The sequence below is a fragment of the Emys orbicularis genome, chromosome 1, assembly GCF_028017835.1.
Source record: "Emys orbicularis isolate rEmyOrb1 chromosome 1, rEmyOrb1.hap1, whole genome shotgun sequence".
In the NCBI taxonomy this organism is placed as follows: Eukaryota; Metazoa; Chordata; order Testudines; family Emydidae; genus Emys; species Emys orbicularis.
The window spans coordinates 185,702,481-185,715,254 of NC_088683.1; positions in this window are offsets into that span (position 1 = coordinate 185,702,481).

The window sequence follows — 12,774 nt, forward strand, 5'->3', positions numbered from 1 at the left end:
ATGTTTACCCTTCCTTAATGAATTTACTGAAATGGTGGTAGTATTATACTTAGAGGAACTGTGCAAAATCTATTGTACATGGGGGGGGGGGGGGGGGGGGAGATGGTTGATCCCTGATATACACAATTCCATTAAAGACCACTGCAGTCAAATGAGCTACACAAAGGAGGAGTCTGGCTCAAAATAATATTGATATTTACACAACGTTTTTAAAATATAAATGAATGTAGATCTGGATCTTCTGTAGGTTTTTACATCCTTCGGTAGAGGCTTGATCCAAAGCCCATTGAAGTCAATGAAAGGATTCATATTGACTTCAGTGGGCTTTGGATCAGGCTCTGAATCATATATATATTTTTAATCATGCTATATTCAATTTTTAATGTTCATTTCTTTGAAGTAATATTGTCTGAAACACATTCACATTCAAATATCCTGTTTCTCTGCTCCCATATATCATGCTACACTACTTGTTATGTTCCAGCAGTGCTCTAACTCTTTCAGATTTCTCTGCCATTAATTTTCTCTTCCCCTTTACTTATTTTGTTATATAAACTACTTAAAGTATACTGAAGTGTATGTGTCTCTTATATGCACATTGGTGGGCTAAAGAGGTGCTGATGTCTCCACAGTAGACAAATAAATACTGAAGTAGCCATACATAAATATCTATATTTTGTAAAATAAATTTAACAATTAAATATTGGGATAGAGCTGGGGGTGTTTGTGTCTGGAATGAGATAGGGGAAATTTAATCATTTTTGTCTATAATTGCACAGAAACCCTGGGAAGCCCAATCCTGCTCCTACTGCTGTCAAGTGGTATTTTGCCATTGACTTCACTGACAACAAGAGCAAATTATTCAGGGTAAAAAATAGGTCTTTCTACATGTTTCTACAGCGCCTGATTCAGGCCTCTGGGAACTACCATAATGCAAATTAATAATAATAATAATAATAATAATGGGCCTGGTCCAAAGCTCACTGAAATCGGTAGAAGGATCCCATTGACTTCAGTGAGCTTTTGATCAGGTCCTAGCTGGAATGGGAGAGAGGGATTAAAAAGAATATAGCTGAATATAGGGCATTCCAGGTAATATGTATCAAGATGCTGGCATATCAGTATTTTCACTAGCTGATCTACATTCACTATTCTGAGTTTCATTAGGTATCCTAGGCTAGGTCTACACTGCAGCGGGGGTCCGACCTAAGATACGCAACTTCAGCTACGTGAATACCGTAGCTGAAGTTGCGTATTTTAGGTCGGCTTACCTGGCGGTGAGGACGCGGGAAAGTCGACCGCTGCCGCGCTGCCGCCGACTCCGCTGCCGCCTCTTGCCGAGGTGGATTTCCGGAGTCGACGGCAGAGCGATCAGGGATCGATTTTACCGCGGCTTCACTAGACGCGGTAAGTCGATCCCCGAAAAACCGATTGCTACCCGCCGGATCGGCGGGTAGTGAAGACAAAGCCATAATCACAATATATTTAAAATCCTGGTCCCATTGAAGTCTTTCAAAATTCACTAATCAATCAAATCATTGTTAAGTACAAGGACTTTGAAATTATGGTATGAAAAAAAATTAAGAAGCTACGAGATAGGTGATGGTCGAGGTTAATGAACTAGAAGATTCTCCTTCCCCCCTCTGGAAACAATTCTAGATTTAGTCACAAATGAAATGGGTTTGCTGCTCTGAGCTTGCCTCCCAGTGTATGATAATCCATATCACAAAATGAGCACACAATTCAACCTGATGAGCAGTCTTTGTTTAGAAGAAATGGAAGTAGGGATTGAAGCTGAAGTGTATTGGCACATCTGTGCAGGGATGCTTAAATAGCAGCCATACCCACAGTGCGTATGGCACTATTAAGACACATTTCTCAGGTTTATGAGAGTAGGAAGAGGAAGAATAATGAGAAGTCTGGAAAGCAAAAGGAAGTTGTTTTCTCATAAGCAATGTCAATCCATCTCTGTTCTTGCTGCATTCTTAAAATGGTTAAGGTCAAAGACTGTCAGTTTAAAGTCTGTGTAAACTGGCATACTGATTAAAAAAAGATTTTTAAATTTGACAGGTAGACACTAGGCATCCTAATGCATCATTGGACAACATCACACATGGTGACATGTCATTGCATGATGGGGTGAGTCCAAGTATCATTTTTCTTGATGTTGTGGTGTGACATGAACAATTTACAAAAATATTTCTTTGTTGGTTTGGTGGTTCTCAGACAACTTCGTCTGAATTTCTTTCCCCACACAAATGAGATGAATTCTTACAAAGCCTCTTTCTTTACGCTGTTCCAATGGAATATCAACACATTTCTCAGTGGTAGACAGTGCAGTTTCTTTGCAAATGCTTAGGTTAAAGAGAAGGTATTAACCATTATTCATCCACAGATTGTCTAGTCAGATCAAAGGTTGAAGGGGGAAAAAACCCAAACAACAACAGTATAACACACACAAAGAATCCTTTGGGAAAGTCTTGTTTGTCACTGACTGCCCTTGTTCTGCCCACTATGATGGGTAATCATTTTCTGGTGTTTGGATTTTTCTTTCCCTGTGGGAGAGATGACAGTGCTTTTCATCCACACTCCAAACTAGGAAAAATCGCAGTCAAATATTCACAACTGACAACTTCAAAGACATATTCCATGGCAACCATACCTCAAAAGCCTGGAGTTGCAGAATTTGCCAATTAGTAACTCCAAAGGGGGCCATTAGTTCCCTCAAAAACATAGGGGACACTGTTTTAATCACTGATTGTTTCAGCCTTTCAGCAAACCATAAGCAAAAACTGAACATCCGACTCTGGAGTGGATACTTAGAAATAAGTTGATGATTCATGAAAAGAACAGCACATATCATGATACTCCCCTTTTTAATAAAGAATAATTGTCCTCAGTAAATCATCAGTTCTAATTTATTATTGTTTAATTAAAGCAGATTGTATTTACTCATTATCACCAGTGGTAAAACATGCATAATATCAGTATGTGTTTTCAGTAAGATTCACAGTTATACTGCTGCTCAAGAATAAACAAATATAAAATAGAGTGTGTCAGCATAGATGTGGACATGCCGTAGGGATTGTCTGTTTGTAAAAATAGGCCAAACCAGGAAAAATTAAGGAAATAGAAAATTCTGAGTGCCAGATCCTCAACTGGTGTAAATTAGTGAAGCTCCATTGAAGGCAATAGAGCAATGCTAACTTATATTCACCTAAGGATCAGACCCATATCTATTTAAGATTTGCTTTGATGATTCAACTGTTTAAGGGGTTACTTGATCCCAGTCTATAAGAACCTACATGAAGAACAAATATTGAACAATGGGCTCTTCAATCTAACAGAGAAAGTTAAAACCCAATCTAATGGCTGGAAGTTGAAGTTAGACAACTTCAGACTGGAAATAAGGTGTAAATTTTTAACAGTGAGAGTTATTAGCCACTGGAACAATTTACCAAAGGTTTTGGTGGTGTTTTCATCAGTGACAATTTTCAGATCAAGATTGGATGTTTTTCTAAAAGATATGCTCTAGGAACTATTATGGAAAAGTTCTACGGACTGTGAGAATGAACTGTTTGCGTAAAAACCTCAAGCATCTGCTTTTTAAAAAATAATTCTTTCTGTAGCCCATTTGCAGAATATGAAGTGATACACTATTGTCCTTTAGAGATTATGACCAGATATACCAAAACAGTAGCTGTAAGAGAAGTGTGAACTTCCCCTTTTCATGCATTGTGGAGGTGAATGCCTAGCTGCGAAGATAGTGTCGCCAGGAGGGCTTTGGCTTCCTAGACCACGGGATGCTATTCGAGGAAGGACTGCTAGGCAGAGATGGCATTCACCTTTCGAGGAGGGGAAAGACCCTATTTGGACACAGACTGGCTAACCTAGTGAGGAGGGCTTTAAACTAGGTTCAACGGGGACAGGTGAGCAAAGCCCACAGGTAAGTGGGGAGCATGGAGACCTGGGAGATGGGTCGGAAACGAGAGGGAGTGTGGGCTATATTGGCAGAGAGAAAGGAGGGTCAGGACAAAACTGGGAGGAAATATCAAACCAGTATCTTAGATGCCTATATACAAATGCGAGAAGTATGGGTAATAAGCAGGAAGAACTGCAAGTGCTAATAAATAAATACAACTATGACATTGTTGGCATCACTGAAACTTGGTGGGATAATACACATGATTGGAATGTTGGTGTGGATGGGTACAGCTTGCTCAGGAAGGATAGACGGGAAAAAGGGAGGAGGTGTTGCCTTATATATTAAAAATGTACACACTTGGACTGAGGTAGAGATGGACATAGGAGATGGAAGTGTTGAGAGTCTCTGGGTTAGGCTAAAAGGGGTAAAAAACAAGGGTGATGTCATGCTAGGAGTCTACTACAGGCCACCTAACCAGGTAGAAGAGGTGGATGAGGCTTTTTTTAAACAACTAACAAAATCATCCAAAGCCCAAGATTTGGTGGTGATGGGGGACTTCAACTATCCGGATATATGTTGGGAAAATAACACAGCGGGGCACAGACTATCCAACAAATTCTTGGACTGCATTGCAGACAACTTTTTATTTCAGAAGGTTGAAAAAGCTACTGGGGGGGAAGCTGTTCTAGACTTGACTTTAACAAATAGGGAGGAACTCGTTGAGAATTTGAAAGTAGAAGGCAGCTTGGGTGAAAGTGATCATGAAATCATAGAGTTTGCAATTCTAAGGAAGGGTAGAAGGGAGAACAGCAAAATAGAGACAATGGATTTCAGGAAGGTGGATTTTGGTAAGCTCAGAGAGCTGATAGGTAAGGTCCCATGGGAATCAAGACTGAGGGGAAAAACAACTGAGGAGAGTTTGCAGTTTTTCAAAGGGACACTATTAAGGGCCCAAAAGCAAGCTATTCCGCTGGTTAGGAAAGATAGAAAATGTGGCAAAAGACCACCTTGGCTTAACCACGAGATCTTGCATGATCTAAAAAATAAAAAGGAGTCATATAAAAAATGGAAACTAGGACAGATTACAAAGGATGAATATAGGCAAACAACACAGGAATGCAGGGGCAAGATTAGAAAGGCAAAGGCACAAAATGAGCTCAAACTAGCTACAGGAATAAAGGGAAACAAGAAGACTTCTTATCAATACATTAGAAGCAAGAGGAAGACCAAAGACAGGGTAGGCCCACTGCTTAGTGAAGAGGGAGAAACAGTAACAGGAAACTTGGAAATGGCAGAGATGCTTAATGACTTCTTTGTTTCGGTCTTCACCGGGAAGTCTGAAGGAATGCCTAACATAGTGAATGCTAATGGGAAGGGGATAGGTTTAACAGATAAAATAAAATAAAAACAAGTTAAAAATCACTTAGAAAAGTTAGATGCCTGCAAGTCACCAGGGCCTGATGAAATGCATCCTAGAATACTCAAGGAGCTAATAGAGGAGGTATCTGAGCCTCTAGCTATTATCTTTGGAAAATCATGGGAGACAGGAGAGATTCCAGAAGACTGGAAAAGGGCAAATATAGTGCCCATCTATAAAAAGGGAAATAAAAACAACCCAGGAAAATACAGACCAGTTAGTTTAACTTCTGTGCCAGGGAAGATAATGGAGCAAGTAATTAAGGAAATCATCTGCAAACACTTGGAAGGTGGTAAGGTGATAGGGAACAGCCAGCATGGATTTGTAAAGAACAAATCATGTCAAACCAATCTGATAGCTTTCTTCGATAGGATAACGAGTCTTGTGGATAAGGGAGAAGCGGTGGATGTGGTATACCTAGACTTTAGTAAGGCATTTGATACGGTCTCGCATGATATTCTTATCGATAAACTAGGCAAATACAATTTAGATGGGGCTACTATAAGGTGGGTGCATAACTGGCTGGATAACCGTACTCAGAGAGTTGTTATTAATGGTTCCCAATCCTGCTGGAAAGGCATAACGAGTGGGGTTCCGCAGGGGTCTGTTTTGGGACCGGCTCTGTTCAATATCTTCATTAGCGACTTAGATATTGGCATAGAAAGTATGCTTATTAAGTTTGCGGATGATACCAAACCGGGAGGGATTGCAACTGCTTTGGAGGACAGGGTCATAATTCAAAATGATCTGGACAAATTGGAGAAATGGTCTGAGTTAAACAGGATGAAGTTTAACAAAGACAAATGCAAAGTGCTCCACTTAGGAAGAAAAAATCAGTTTCACACATACAGAATGGGAAGAGACTGTCTAGGAAGTAGTACGGCAGAAAGGGATCTTGGGGTTATAGTGGACCACAAGCTAAATATGAGTCAACAGTGTGATGCTGTTGCAAAAAAAGCAAACATGATTCTGGGATGTATTAACAGGTGTGTTGTGAGCAAGACACGAGAAGTCATTCTTCCACTCTACTCTGCTCTGGTTAGGCCTCAGCTGGAGTATTGTGTCCAGTTCTGGGCACCGCATTTCAAGAAAGATGTGGAGAAATTGGAAAGGGTCCAGAGAAGAACAACAAGAATGATTAAAGGTCTTGAGAACATGACCTATGAAGGAAGGCTGAAGGAATTGGGTTTGTTTAGTTTGGAAAAGAGAAGACTGAGAGGGGAAATGATAGCAGTTTTCAGGTATCTAAAAGGGTGTCATAAGGAGGAGGGAGAAAACTTGTTCACCTTAGCCTCTAAGGATAGAACAAGAAGCAATGGGCTTAAACTGCAGCAAGGGAGGTCTAGGTTGGACATTAGGAAAAAGTTCCTAACTGTCAGGGTGGTTAAACACTAGAATAAATTGCCTAGGGAGGTTGTGGAATCTCCATCTCTGGAGATATTTAAGAGTAGGTTAGATAAATGTCTATCAGGGATGGTCTAGACAGTATTTGGTCCTGCCATGCGGGCAGGGGACTGGACTCGATGACCTCTCGAGGTCCCTTCCAGTCCTAGAATCTATGCATCTATGCATCTAAATAGAATGTCATCTCTGAAGCCCAATTATTACCATTGCCAGTTAAATGCTAACATTGTTAACCAGTTCATCAATTCTCCTGCCAGAAACATCCAGCTAAGGCGCTTTTGCAATGTTGCTGGATATATCCATGCTATCCTGATATTTAGTTAATTTGAGACAAGTGGAATGGCAAAATTTGAAAATGCAAACAGTTAAAATAGCCTATTCAAATAACTGAGATACTTGTTACATTATTTAAAATTTTAGCTTTCATTAGTCTTTTTGTTACTGGATGCTGTGAAGTGAAGCTCATGTGATTTTATACAACATTTAGGACTTGTGCACATGGGAAAAAAGCCTGGAATAGCTAATCCATATTAACGCCCCACTTGACACTAATTCCATACTAAAAGTGCCTTGTGTTGTTCATGTTAATGTACTTTGTTATTGTCCTATAAATTCATATCCTTCCTCTTTTGCACTAACTTCTCTGTGAATTCCTCATGTAAATAAGCCTTTATTGTAATAGGAACAACTGGAGCTGTGCTAATAACTGATTTTTTCATTCCCTGGTTGAACCAAAAAAAAATAAATTGACATGAATTCATAAAATGTTTGTCAACCCAAATGTGTATTTTTTGAGAGAAAAGTTTCACCTGAAAAATTTCACCCAGATGTAGTAACAAGAACAACATTTTGTTCTAAAAACCTAGGGCCAGATTGTGGTACCCCTTCTCACATTATACTATAATTCTATTGAAGTCAATAGGACTACTTGTCAAGGAAGGTGCTACTCAGAATCATATACATAAGTACGTATTTTTGAACTATTCTTCTGTCTTAAAATTATAAATAGTTTTGTAATATAAGAACGACACAAAGACCAGAAAATAAAAATAAATCCTACTTTCCCCTCTGGCCCTAAATAAACCTCTGAGTTTTGGGAAATTGAGGAGAAATGCTTCAGATTTTACTGCAATCGTACACAGATTGCCATTGTCTGTGACTATGCTACTGCTGATATTTAACATCTAAAACATATGTGAGTCACCTTTAACTGCTTACTAATTATGAACAAGCTATCTTGGCATTGCCTGCCAACAGCACAAATAGGTCATCATAGTCAAAATGTTTTGAAAAGCTTTCTTATTAATGCTAAAATCATACATTAAGTATGAGAAGCAACATACAAATAACATCAGGGATCAGAAGCAAAGAGACACAAGCAAGGAAACTACAAATGCCACTTTATTCTTCACCCAGCCTTATTGTGCTACAGCGCCAAAGCACACTAAATAATTTAACTGTGGTTTTCAACCTTTTTTTTTTATTTGTAGACTTCTAAAAAATTTCAAATGGAGGTGCAGATTCCTTTGGAAATCTTAGACATAGCCTGCAGACCACCACGGATCCACAGACCATGCGCAAATCTATGTCTAATCAAACTAAATACAGATAATCTCATCCTCAGAGATGCTTCAGTAAGTTTTTCTCAGACTGGACACCTTCCAGGCCTGGGCACAATTCTTTCCCCTGGTACAGCTCTTGTTCCAGCTTAGGTGTTAGCTAGGGGATTCTTCATGATGGTTCCTCTCACCCCTTTGTTCTGTTCCACCCCTTTATATATCTTTTGCATAAGGCGGGAACCCTTTGTCCCTCTGGGTTTCCACCCCTCCTCACTGGAAAAGCACCAGGTTAAAGATGGATTCCAGTTCAGGTGACATGATCACATGTCACTGCAAGACTTCATTGCCCACTTGCCAGCACACACATATACAGGAAGACTCGCAGGTAAACACAGCCGTCTGCGGATAATGGTCCTTGTTAATGGGAGTCATCAAGATTCCAAACCACCATTAATGGCCCACACTTTACATAATTACAATAGGCCCTCAGAGTTACATTTTATATTTCAGTTTTAGATACAAGAGTGGTACATTTATACAAATCAGATGATCATACTCAGTAGATTATAAGCTTTGTAATGATACCTTACAAGAGACCTTTTGCATGAAGCATATCCCAGTTACGTGATATTCACTTATTACCATATTTTTCTAAAACTATCCCAGTTACATTATATTCACTTATTATCATGTTTTTATGAAACCATATAGACTGCACAACGTCACAATAGCAATCTACTTAATTGGCCTTTGTATTAGTATGCTAAAAGGCCCCTTGATGTGTGTATGTTGAATGAGGACCGTTGCTCTGGGGAATGGTAAAAATTACCACTTTAAAGATTTCCTTTAAGGAGAAGTTACTACCTCACCTGAGCCAGTCACCTCAAGAAAAGATTAAAAGCAGGAAGAATAAAAGCAAAGTGATAAACAGATTAGGGAGCCCATCATTCTCTATTTACTTCTTTCAATGGTTTACATTGTCTCCTTTTTAGCATTCTGTTTGAAAGAAGTAGGTGAGAAAATATATAGTTTTGACATTTTTAAAGAAGGAAAATATTTCTTTTGCTGTGACACATGAGATGCTGTTAAAAACACTAGGCATGAAAAAACAAATTAATAAAAGATAGCTTTCTTTTTAATGCAGTCTTAAAAACAAAACAAACAAAAAAACCACCCTCACAGCAAAATCCTTTTCCCAAACATTTGCAATATGCCACCGGTAGTAGAAATATCAGAGGAAATGTGGTCAGAAAGCAATGTTGAAGATTTCCCTTATTGCCCATTCTGCACAATAATGTGCTGCACAGAGGGTTTTTCCATCTACTGAAAATCCTTCCTGCTATGTATTATATTTAGGCCAAAGAGAGGAGACTGTTCAGTGGTTATCAGTAGCCCTCCCAGCAATACAAATGTGAAGGTGCAAAGACTTACACCCAATGGTTTTTTTGTTTTCGTTTTGTTGCTTTAAGAATATAGTATTCTTCCTAAAATTTCCAATTTGGTGGACATTCCATTTACCAGTTGATTCCATTACATCCTGCACTCAATAACGAAAAAAGAAAAAAACACCTTCTAGCTGACATCCACCATCTTAGTTACCAGGTTTCAGTATTCCGCAGTCTCACGATTTGATCACCAGATATGGGATTTTGGAGCCTGTAGGAGAAGGTCTCGCAATACCACAAGAAGCGCCTCCTGGCCCATGGATTTTCCAGGCTGCTCCAGATCCAGTAGCAGAAGAATGTGAGTAGCCTCAGAGCCTAGGCAGTACTCCCCTAACACCTCCTCCATGCCCTTTGCGGCACCAGGAATTCTCTGTTTTCTGCTGCCGAGGGAAGAGTGGCTGTCATGCCCCAGAGGAGAATCATTGGGGCAGGGGCAGACAGTCAGAGGAAGAGGGTGGGGGTTCTGGACCAGGGAGAGGCAAGGTAGGGGTAGGGATGTGGAGAGGAATCCAGAACAGAGGGACACAAAGGAGGTGGGGGGGAGGGGAGTGCTGCCCAGGCTCAGGTAAAGAATAGGATGGGGATGGGAGGGCAGGGAGTATTGCTTCTTGCAAAAGGCTAAACCAATCACTGTGTAGTTTTTACTGTGCAATTAGCATTTATATGAATGATTGGTATAAGTTGCTGTGTAGAAACATTACCATTATAGGGACATTTCAGGAATACTACAAATAATTTCAACATGTAAAAAAAATATTTAATGATGGGAAATTACATAACACTGCGCTGCATAAGAATACTCATTACTGGTTGGCTGCCCATTAGCTAATATTGATTAGTTATTCCATCCATGTTTGTGGATGTCATCTGTTCTTTTATTACAGTACTACATAAATATATTAATTTACTTATATCTAATGACAGATATTATTTCTCTTCTACTGTTTCATACAACGTACAATACTTATTTCTGTCTACCCCCCTGACATATTCCTCTGCACTGTGTTCTGCTAAATTCAGAAAGCAGGAGTTAAGGAGTGTATGTGTAACTCATTATTAAGGCTTTGAGTCTTTCATAGAGGTCATAGAAGTAACAGATTACATGACTTTCTGGGACCTCTGGGACTTCTTCGGCTGGTGCGGCTGACTCCTGGACCGCTCAAGCAGCTGGGGCGGCCCTGGGGCCAGACGTACCAACCACTGCTCTGGCAGCCCCAGGCAACTGGTTCTGGGCGCTGCCCCAGAGCAGCAGTCCGGGAGCTGCAGTGGCACCCCAGGCTGCCCCCACCCAGAGGAGCAGCAGCGACAACAGGGCCCCTGGCTGCCCCCGCCCCCACTTCCCAGGAGCAGCAGTGACCACCGGAGCACGTCCCTTCCCCCAGCACCTAAGATTTAGTTAGGGGTGTTTTTAATAAAAGTCACGGTCAGGTCACTGTCCGTGACTTTTTGTTTATTGCCCATGACCTGTTCATGACTTTTATTAAAAATACCCATGACTAAATCATAGCCTTATTCATTATCCCTAAAGAGTAATATGTTATATAATCTAAGTCATAGAAGGTGCAAGTGCAATTCCTGATGCATTAATTACATCACTACACAAACTATTTGCCACCCAGCATGTCTGTAATCAAAGAAAATAAACTAAGAGGGGAAAGAGTCAAGTCAGTAACAGTAAATGGATGATTTTGGGGACCAAACTTATAATTTAAAGGGGGGGTCTCACTCCTGATTTTTGGTTGGTCACAAGTATGCACAGACAGTCTACATTATCAAGGATAGCCCCAAAGAAATGTGTATTCCCTGCTCTGTGCCTCTTCCCTCTGCTGACTGTAGTTTGTGCTTCAAGGCCAGAACTCACAAGTTGACATCCGGAAGGAGGAGCTTCAGCCTCACTCAAACCAGCAGAGCCCAGTGGCAGCACCTGGAAAAATATGTGCCCTACTACAAAGTTGTGATAGTTTTGGTGGGGGTTAGCCCCATTGACTTTGGTCCATAGAAAGGGAAAACAAAATACAAATAAATTAGTGGGACAGTTTTGTTTCATGTCAGGCGTTCCATGGCAAATATACCCCAGGACCTTCTACGGCCAAGCATTGTATAGAAGGGCTCTTTTCTCAATGCACAGCCAGAGCAAATCTTGCAGATACCTAATGAAAGGATACTACTATCTTTCTAAGGACATACTCGGGTTAGTATTATGGCTGGTGATTTCCTGTAACTTGCTTTCTATGATGGCAGTATCAACTTTACCCTTCATCTCCTCCTGAATGTAGTACTACCATCTAAAATTCAGTAGGCCAGCTTCATTTGGAGCTACAGCAAGGATAAACATAGCCCAGCCCAAAATTTATAAAACAATCCTTCTCAATATGCCTTCTCACCCATCTCTATTACTTCCCTTCTCTATCACGACTTAGTACCTCTCTAGTATCTCTGCACCAAGCACATCAATATGGTGGTATACCCAGCTCCATTAAACATGGCTCCAAGAACCCTACCAATAGAAACCCTACCCCTAGCTCCAAGTAACCTACCCTTGGGAACCCTAAACATAGGGCAGGGAGCCCTACTAATAGGAACCCTAATCTAAGGGTGGAAAGCCCTACCCATCGGTAGCTAAACACTAGCTGCAAGTACCCTACCCCTAAGAACCCTGACCCTACCTCCAAGTACACTGCCCATAGGAACCCTAACAGTAGCTTCAAGTATGCTACCCATAGCTCAAAGTACCCTACCCAAAAGAAACTTCTTCCCAGAGTGGGAGCCCAATATATAGGAACTGCAACCCTAGCTCCAATTACCCTATATTTACATATAGTAACCCTAGCTCCAAGTACCCATATAGGAAGCCTACCTCTAGGGCAGGAATCCCTACCCATAGACAACCTAAACATAGGGTGGGGAACACTAGCAATAGGAACCATAACCCAAGCTCCAAGTAACCTACGCTTAGGAACACTAATCCTAGGGTCAGGAGCCCTACCCATAGAAAATCTAACCAAGCTGAAAGTATGCTACTGA